Source organism: Coffea arabica, chromosome 6c, assembly GCF_036785885.1.
Source record: "Coffea arabica cultivar ET-39 chromosome 6c, Coffea Arabica ET-39 HiFi, whole genome shotgun sequence".
Classification (NCBI taxonomy): Eukaryota; Viridiplantae; Streptophyta; class Magnoliopsida; order Gentianales; family Rubiaceae; genus Coffea; species Coffea arabica.
Genome location: NC_092320.1, coordinates 47969275 through 47978614, shown reverse-complemented (window position 1 = coordinate 47978614; position 9340 = coordinate 47969275).

The following is a 9340-nucleotide window of genomic DNA, read 5'->3' as shown; positions in this document are numbered from 1 at the left end:
TTGATTGAGGTTGAGGTTTGTTGGCGGGAATGCAATTTGCGATGGTTTTTTGGCTGCAGAAATGTTTGTTGTTTTTAGTTGCAGAAGGTTTGAAATGCAGAAATCTTCTTCGTAGCATGCATGAGAAATTTTCCAATAATTGCACTTTGGCCCCCAAGTCTCCCCTTGTTCCACTATGACCCAACCAATTGAATGTTTTCCTCAATTTGGTCCCCTTGGTTTTTTTGTTAATATTGCAAAGGCCCAATTACATTTCATTGCCTTGCAATTAAGTCCTAAAATAATTGCACTTTGGTCCACAAGTCTCTTTTTGTTCCACTAGTACCCAATCAATTGAATAATTTTATCAATTTGGTCCTTGGTAGTTTTAACTTTTACAATTTCATTGCTTGTTTGTTTCAATCAATTACTATGCTTTGTCTCAATTTCACTTAAGTCGTGACTTTAGGGGTTTTATGATTAAGTGAGCTTAGTTTGTCACATTTCTCTTAATTTTCCTTAAATAAAGTGGTACCTTGACCTTTTTATTATTTTGAAGCCATTTTTCTTTCATTTGGACACCATTCAAAGGGGCGGTATAATTTCTTTTATCCCTTTTGTTTCTCTCCTATGTGACCCAACATGTTAAGTGAAATGCATGTCTACTTTGCTTTCCTAGCTTTTCTTTAATTCCTTTTACTCATGTCATTTACTTTTTGTTTTCATTAAGTTATTCTTTTAATGGGGTATGTGTACACCTCTTGGCTTGTAATAGATAGGGCGTAGCAAGTAATTTGGTCCATTTTCCCTTTCCCTTTTGTTTTAGTTAGCAAATGTAATGGTTGCATGCCTATGTGTTATATGTTAAATGCTTTATTAGGATTTTGCATCTAGTCAAGCATGCTAAGTGTTATGTGCTACGTGTTTATAAGTGATTCGCATGTCTACTCGTTTTTTGTAAGTATAGATGAATGCAATGGATGAATGTACGTCACCACACTAGTCCAACGCTAGTTGTGGCTTCTTTTATCGTTTCCACTAGTCCAACGCTAGTCGGAATTCATAGAATGGGCTAGTCCAATGCTAGACCCAATAGGTTCTTTTTTCCCTTTTTCATTAAGTGCATGATCACCACATATCACGCATTTTTCCTTAGCTTATCATTTGGTATGTTCCTCAAACCCCTTCTCCTTCACTTTAGGACTTGCATCTCATGCTAGTTAGGGTTCATTTGCGTGAAAATCCCCTTCCGATAAGGGAAACGAGCGAGTGTGGCTACTCGATAGCCTTAGCACGCTAGTTTCGCCTTCTAATCCGAGGGAAAATCAAAGTCGAAGAATTAGGCGTCATCCCCGTACCCGACCTGATGCATTCCTTTAGGTTCATTCATTCTCAATTTTTCACTTACTCACTTTTTCAATTCACATTTCCTCATTACTTTTCCTTTCCTTATTATTTAATTTTGGTTTCTACTTCACAAAATTGCACTTAATTACGATCTATATACACTTATCACTATATTTCATACACTTGCACACAAACACTTGGATTTTTCATACAATTTCACACGTGCACCTTTTTATACACTTGCACACTTGCACTTTAGCCATCATTTGCATTAATCGACCTCTATAAGGTTTTCCTTTATTGGCCGCCACAATTCATGTGGTTGGGACCAGAAACCTTACAAGAGACATTTTAGAATTTAGGTTTGCATTTTTTCTTTCTTTTGCATTCATGTAGTGCATCCAAATGTAATAAATTCTTTGGTTAAAATAAGAAAAACTTTGATTAAATCAAGCAACTAGCCTTGGCTAGGTCGAAGGGGTGCCTTGGATTTTTATCCTTGCCTTCCCCTTCGTCAAATGTGACTCCCGAACCTTTTTTTTGGTTTACGTGGACTAGGAGTCGTTTAAAAGGGGTTTCTTACTACTCTTTCCCATTTTTTTCCTTTAAAAAATTCATTTTTAGGTGACTTGGTACACCTTAACTCATTACCAAGTGGCGACTCCGTTTTTTATTTCAAAAACCCTTTTTAAACCATAATTTTTGGGTCAAATCGTCGCACTCTCAAAACCCCCATTTAGACCAATTTTCCTTTTAAATCACAATTCATTTTTCAAATCACAAATTGAATCAAAAAATACATTTTTAAACCATTTTATTTATTTATCAAAAAATGGGGCGCGACAGTTGGCGACTCCACTGGGGACTTTCGAGAGTCCGAGCAAATTTGATTTAATCAACCTTTTTTTTCTTTTAACCTTTTCATATATCACATTTGGGTGTTTTAGGGTTGCATTTTTTCTTTTTTTAGGATTTTGCATTTCACGCATGTCCAACTAATCCCTCGACTCATGAATGTATGTTTGAATGAATGTTTACTTGTTATCTCGCGCTTGCATTGCATTTTGGGAGGTATGGGTCACCCTAGAGCCTCGCGTTGGTTCTTGACCTTTCCCCTCCAAATGAGCACTAGCATACGAGCATACGCTTTACTTCTTTTATCCCTTTTATTTTTCTTTAGTGGCTTGTCACGCCACTCCACCCTATTAGGATTAGGTGACTCACTTGGCCATGTGATCACGACACGATGTGTGTGTAGCATGTTCCAATGAGTCACTCAATCTTCCGCTTAAAGCTATTGGTTGATAGCCTTTAGCTTTTGGTCGAAGGTTGAGGATTTTGATAGATTCACTCAAACACGTAGCCGTGACACGATGTGTGCGTAGCGGTGTTTGGGGAATCGCTCGAGCCATCGACAAAGAACCTTGGGATTGATGACCCTTGGTTTCTAAGTCTGAAGGCTCGGGGACCTGAGCTTATCGAGTCTAGATGCATTAGCGAACCCCAGCCTCATGCATCCATATTAGAATTGCCTAGGGTAGAGTCGGCCTTATCCTGAGCTAGGGACACTATTCACGAGGGGAGGGGTCCAACCCCTTTCTCCCTTTTATTGCTTTATTTCTTTGTATTGATTTCGTTGCTACAATGTGTTATGTGTATTTATCTGGCTGAACTAACTTTTCTTGGTTTTATGTCCCCATTGCATTCACAAACCCTATCAAATAAGAGGTCTGGCATGACCTTCTTTTAGAACCTACCCTCGTAGATAGGTTATTGCACGTTTAAGGATTTTGGTATATTGCATTCATAGATTTTGGTAATTGCATAGCATTTTAGGCCTACCCTGGCAAATAAAGGGTTCCTTAGGTCACGTTTCATTTCGAATTGCACATTTTATCGCTTTAATAACTGGCATCATGCATTAAACCCTAGAAAGGGAATGCCATTTAGGGGATCCCGTGTTAGGGATAAGCCACCTTGTGTCTCGGATACTTAATCCAGTGAGACTTGCACGTTTACATTTTATACCATCCAAAGGGGTAGTGCACAAGGTAAGGTAGGATCCGATCATTTTCATAGAGTGATCTTTGGAATATGAGCATCTAATAATCACTTTTTGGCCATTTTATCAAAAATTGGTAAAAATCCCTTGCGTGAAGGACATTAATTTGAAGAAATTCACAAATGATTCCTCCTATTGAGACGATAAATAAATTGAGGCCAAATCGTGATTGTAGAAGGCTCATAGACTAATTTTCTGAAACCACCAATGGCTGGCCGATTCAATCGATCCATTTTGTCAATTTATAAGCAATTTTGAATAAATCGTCAATTCATTTGACCAATTTACCCTTTTTAGGGTCATTTGACCAATTTACCCTTTTTAGAGTCATTTGACCAATTTACCCTTTTTAGGGTCATTTGACCAATTTACCCTTTTTAGGGTCATCCGGTCGATTTTGCATAAATCGTCGATTCATTTGACAAATTTACCCTTTTTAGGGTCATCCGGTCGATTTTGAATAAATCGTCGATTCATTTGACCAATTTACCCTTTTTAGGGTCATCCGGTCAATTTTGAATAAATCGTCAATTCATTTGACCAATTTACCCTTTTTAGGGTCATTTGACCAATTTACCCTTTTTAGGGTCATTCGGCCGATTTTTGAATAAATCAATAATTCAATTTCATTCATTTGGTCAATTTACCCATTTTTAGGGCAACCGAGCCGATTTTGAATAAATCAAGTTTCGTTCAACTCATTTGACCAATTCCTTCTTTTAGGATGATTCGGTCAATTTTGAGTAAGTTTTAAATTTCACTCAATTCATTTGACCCGTTTCCCTTTTTTTAAGGTAATCCGGTTGATTTTTAACAAATTGTCAATTTCATTTGACCAATTAGGGTTTCAATGTCGGATTTCAAAACTTAGTCGATTTTTGAGAAAATCATCCATTGCATCCAGCCATTTGATCAGTTGGGGTTTTTCACTGAAACAATTTGGTCAACGAATTCCAATCTCTTCGATAGGAAATTCGTCAAAGTCAAACCCGTGCGTTTTTGCAAACTCTTGTATCGATCAAAAGTGATCAATCCATTCGGACGTTGACCTCATTTTGACAAAGTGTCCCTCGCCACTCCAATTGACCAAATTTTTCAAAATTATTTTTCACTCAATGAGTTGATCAGATCCATCAGGTATGGTATAGTGCCTACCTCAGAGGATTGCATTTTCATGCTAGGCCTACCCTTGGCACAAAAAGGGTTCCCCCATAGGACATGCATCCGAATTTCCTGGATATCTACTAACTCTTGCCTTTTTCTTTTTTCTTTTCTTTATTTTTATTGTAATAACTAAGCAAGGGTTAAATCTAAAGGCAATCTTTTCAAAAATTCTCAGGTAATATTTAAACATAGCTTCTCGTCGAAGCCCCATCATAACACGATCCCGTAGTCAAGCTCAGAGGAGTCGTGTAAACATGAGTTCACAACCGGAACAAGCAGATAGGTCTACTACTACCGCTCAACCCGAGACTGCGAGTTTGGGGGTTCAGTTGACTGAGATGCTTACTAAGTTTGGTGAAATGGCATCTGAAATGGCAGCGCAAAAGAAGTTAATCGACGAGCTCGTTAGTAGCGGAGTGCAGCCCGAACTTGCGCCCATCAAACAATCGGAATCTGAGCCATTTGTCATCCCTTTAACTCAAGTCACTGTTACTCCATCTTTCCCTATTCCACCTGAAGGAACTTTCACATATCCTACGATACATTTGCCATACACTTACCTTCCTGATCTTTCATTTTCCCCTACTTACATGCAAGGCCCACAAACCCAAATCATTTCGAATATACCCCCCAAGCCACATACTTTTTATCATACTGCTGCTGAGCCATTCCTACCAGACCATACTGCTCAAACCAAGCCAGAGATGGGGAAATCTTCCGCTCCCGTTGATATAAAGCTGCTCAAACGCCTTGACCGTTTTGATGAATTTATAAGGAAAAGTCAGGGTTTAAACAAGCAAGGAGTGCTGGACTATGACGAGCTTTGCCTCTTTCCAAATGTACAATTGCCGGAGGGATTCAAAACTCCGAAATTTAACAAGTATGATGGGACAGGCAATCCCAAGACGCACCTCCGATTGTTCGCCAACAAGTTGGGTAGGCCAACAGATGATGAAAATCTGCCTTTGAGGCTATTCCCAGAAAGTCTCGAGGGGGATGCACTAGACTAGTATTCCAAGCTGAAGCCCGAAGAAGCGAAAACCTGGCTTGACTTGTCCAGCGCTTTTGTAAAGCAGTACGAGTATAATTGCGAGCTGGCTCCAACACGAACCACGTTGGAAGGAACAAAGAGGAAACCCTCTGAGGATCACAAGACTTATGCTAAGAGGTGGAGGAAAGTAGCTGCAAAAGTCGAGCCACCAATGACTGAGGATGAAATCATACACACCTTCATTAAGGCACATGATCCGCCATACTTTGAAGAAATTTTTCGAATGACTGGGTGTTCCTTTGCCGAGATCGTTAATAAATTAGAAGAATATGATGAGTTTATAAGGGCAGGAAAGATTATTAACGTGTCGGCTCTGAAATCGCAATTGGAAGCGATGCAAAATCAAGGCAGCGGTAACAAGAAATCCCCATTCAAAAAGAGAGAAGAGGAGGCTTCATTTGTCTCGAATCGAGGCCCAGCTCCCCAACCGAGATACCGACAGAACTCCACCTATTTACCCCGTTACCCGTACCAATCACACTTTCAACCTGTGCACCATACCACTGGTAACCACCCTCGACCTCGACCAAATTACCCAAACACACCTACGACACCATTTCATATTTCTCCACATAGCTTTCAAACTAGACCTCGCTCTCTTTATCATGCAAGACCCACTTTACCCGCCAACCATAACTACAACTATCAACAGACCGCTGGCACCCAAGACCCGGCCCGATATAGAACTTTTACCAATCTAGGTCGGCCCCTCGATCAACTATATGAGCAGCTCAAGGCCGCGGGGAAAATTGGTACAATACCTCCTAAAGTCTATACTAAAGGAGTTCCCCCCGGTTATAATCCTCAATCTTTTTGTGCTTATCATTCTGGAGCTCCTGGGCATTCTACCACCAATTGTTGGGTACTTAAACACAAAATCCAAGACATGATTGAGGCCGGAGACATAATTTTGAAAGGGAGGGACGAACAAGGACCAAATATAAAAACAAATCCTTTTCCTAAACACAAGGACACCTTTGAGGCATCCACCTCCAATGACGAAATTTGAAGGTCTTGAAAGAGCTCTGCACAATTTGGATGGCTGATTATCCTCCCTCTCGAAGGGAATTTCGATGAATCTAGGGGTTGTCATTTACTAAAATTCACAAAAAAACTTTTTCTTGCATATGTGAATAGCTTAACGAAAGCATCTTTTGCAATTGAGTTTTGTCTTGTTTCTGCTTTGATTTGAAGTTTCATGAAATGCACAATTTGTTTTTTTTGTTTATTTGATTATTGTCCTGAATTTTTGTTAATTCTTTGAGATGGCCAAAGATGAAATTATTTGATCCTTTGAATATCACTGTTCTGAAATCTGATGTAGCCCTTCATTGAAAACCCCTTCATTAAAAATCCTTTCGTTGAAAATCCCTTCATTGAGAAATCTCTTCTTTGAGAGACCCCTTCATGGAGAAAGCCTTCATAAAAAAAAAAAACCCTTCATTGAAAAATCCTTTCATTTGAGAAAATCCCTTTTCGGCCAGGTTGGAAGCTGATTTGTTAAAGCAGTGTCATTAACGATTGATTCTGATTGATGAAAAGCAGTTGAATACTATGTGCCATGACCAACGTTGTCAAAATGCTTGACCTATGTTCATAACAAAAGGATCCGTCACCGATCTTCTGAAAAGAAAACAAAGTGCTAAAGCGATGAAAGACGAAGTCGAAGGCAAATTTGCTTCAAATTGACTGGGTGTTCAAAGGAGAGATGGAAGGACAGACATTCCCTCAACCTATCAACTCGGACATGTGTAAGATGTTCTTTATTTGATTATGCAAAGTTTCTTTTAGGAAATCATGCAAAGGGCGAGGCAAAAGTCAGGCCATCTTCCTTTTCAATCAAAACACTTCATCCCTAGTCATCCCCTTTGAACTATCAGAGCAATAATTTTCGTTTGGCAACCCCTGAGAATTGCAAACTCCACACTGGGGCAAATTCATTTTGAAAAATGATCAGAAAGAAAAGGAAAACCCCACACTGGGGCAAATTTATCTTTGAAAGAGATATGGGAAAAAGAAAGAACCCCACACTGGGGCAAATTCATTTTGAAAAATGATCAAAAAGAAAAGGAAAACCCCACACTGGGGCAAATTTATCTCTGAAAGAGATATGGGAAAAAGAAAGAACCCCACACTGGGACAAATTTAGTTTTTTGAAGGAAAATGCAAAAAGTGAGAAAAATGCAAAGTGAAAGGAAAAAAAAGAAGAAGAAGAAAAATCCAAGCAAGCTGGGGCAAATTTTCCTCGGTTTCGTTCAAAAATTAGATATAATTTCAAAATGATGCAATCTCAGGTTATTTCACCTCTTATAAGCACAAATTGCTTTCAAACCTCAACTTTTCTTGAAAAACACCCCACCTGACCTCATTACAAAAGCCCAAAAGTCCTGGTTTTCGTCACTTGCTATATTTCTATTAGGGATTTTGTTAATCAACTGGCACGTGATGTCCATAATGCCTTCGTTAAGTCTATAAGGGAAGCGCATTTTTACTGATGCCAGCAATCTTCAACTTACATTCCTGAGTCGACTATGGTTGAGCTCTTCCATTATTTCATTAGGTGAAAACCCACAAGGGCACCTCAAGAGAGGAAAAAAAGAGAAAGAAGAGGAAAAGAAAAGAAAAAACCAACAAAAAGGGTGGGGTGCAACCTTGGTGAAAACCCGAATGGGCGCCGAGGTAGGTTTCTGCAATGAGCAAGCACAAAGAAGAACAACTGGGGGTTTGGTCCATTTAGATTTCTTCTCATTTTTGTCATACCTCTGGCAACGTTGAATTCCGGAGCTAAGATATCCAGAGATTTGAATATGACATCTGTTGGCCAAAGCTGTTATTTTGTAAAACATTCTTTTGCAAATACATTCTTAGGAAACTCATTTTTTCCAAATTACTTGCATTCATGGCATTTTTGTAGAATTTAAGCACAAATGGTTAGGTGTACATTCTCGTGTATATTCATTTTTACATGACATGTGAATTTTCTTGCATACCTCATTCTTTATCATTGAATTGTGGTGAATGACAATCCCCGTGGTTTATTGCAAAAAGTATGCGGGGATTCAGTCATCTTTTGAGAACAGTTGAAATTCAGCCAAGCCAGCTACACAGACTTCACAATATAGCAAAGCACATACCTGGTCAGTTTGAAAATCAGAAAAGCCTTAGGGTGAGAAATCCAACTCAATCGGCTGCCGCAGCAAAAGTTGATAAAAGCGTCGAAAGACTCATGTTTACACGATTCTCAAAGGAAAACGGATCAAATGGTGGTGGCAATTTTTTTGTTTTTCTCTTTTGTAGGAAAATTGCATGCACAGATGAAAGTAGTCACACCTCGCATTGGAATCGGTGTCGGAAAAGTCCTCCGGTGAACAAAGGCAGATCAAAAATATTGCAAGCAAATCTGATCAAAAGGTGCAACAACATCAACTATGGACCCAAAATTGCAGAAAATTCACCATACTGGGGCAAATTTTTGGGATTTCGTGAAGCCAGAATCTTACGAATCAAGGTCTCAAGGAGGAGCAACCATAATACAAATCAATTGATTGGTTGCACAAATTGGGGGAGACTGGGGCAAATTATTTTGACAAGATTCTCTCAATCAGGATTTCTGGAAAAATCAAATTCAATTTCTTGTTTTTTGAAAAATCACATTGAATTCTTGTTGGCGATATCTCAGCGCCCGCCGCGCTCTCTTCTATCTTCCCCTTTTGACAATCATACTTAATTTCTTGACC